Below are 858 nucleotides of genomic sequence, written 5' to 3' on the forward strand. Positions count from 1 at the left end.
GCTTCCAGTAATATATGTAGTACATGTTTGCGCGTTATTTTTACCAACAACGCTATCATCCTTATAAGAGGAAGGAAGGAGTTTGTAGATAATGCGGTACATTCCAGATAGCAGCTGACGACCTTGTACATGAAAATCTGCGCTCGGGACTATCACTTAGAGGGATTGTTTTAGGTTTCTCTTCGCGCGATTTTCCTCTAGAGAAATATAAAAACATTTTGTGGAGCAAGGGCGAAATGAGATTCGGCTCAAGTCACATTTTTTAAAATATTAATTGTTACATTATAAATAATTGCCTCAAGTAAAAGGAACGTTCTTCCTCGTTAGTATGAAAGGAGAATATTATTTTAATTATGATACGTATATTAAACTGTTAATTACATGAAACGTTTGTATAAGCTGTTAGATAGAAAAAGTAGAATTAGACCGTATGTGATCAGTCTCGGGCTAAGGAAAGCTAATATCCACCGTACGAGGCTGATGAGTTTTGGATGCCGAGGCATTTTCACTACAGCGTGGGCAACGGAGAACCATGATAAACGAAAAACCATACCTAGCATAAACAGTTGTCACGAGCCCTCGAGTGGGCATGATAGAAAAGGGGTTTTCCAGACAGGACACTTTTTACGTGACATTTGATCAAGCTGCATCGTTAGCTCTCCTGGCAAATTCTTATTTAGGAATAAAACATTTATTTCGAGTCAAGATTAGATTGTTCGTGACTCGATTTACATCAGATTCTGATAATATATCATCATTTGCTGTTTTATTAAATTTTACAAAGAACACAGGCTTTGATAATAATGATGATGAGTATCAATGATTTATGGGTGACAAAGTGAAGTTACTTTCATGGAC

The sequence above is a fragment of the Ceratina calcarata genome, unplaced genomic scaffold, assembly GCF_001652005.2.
Source record: "Ceratina calcarata isolate Rehan_Ccalc_2016 unplaced genomic scaffold, ASM165200v1 scaffold326.2, whole genome shotgun sequence".
In the NCBI taxonomy this organism is placed as follows: Eukaryota; Metazoa; Arthropoda; class Insecta; order Hymenoptera; family Apidae; genus Ceratina; species Ceratina calcarata.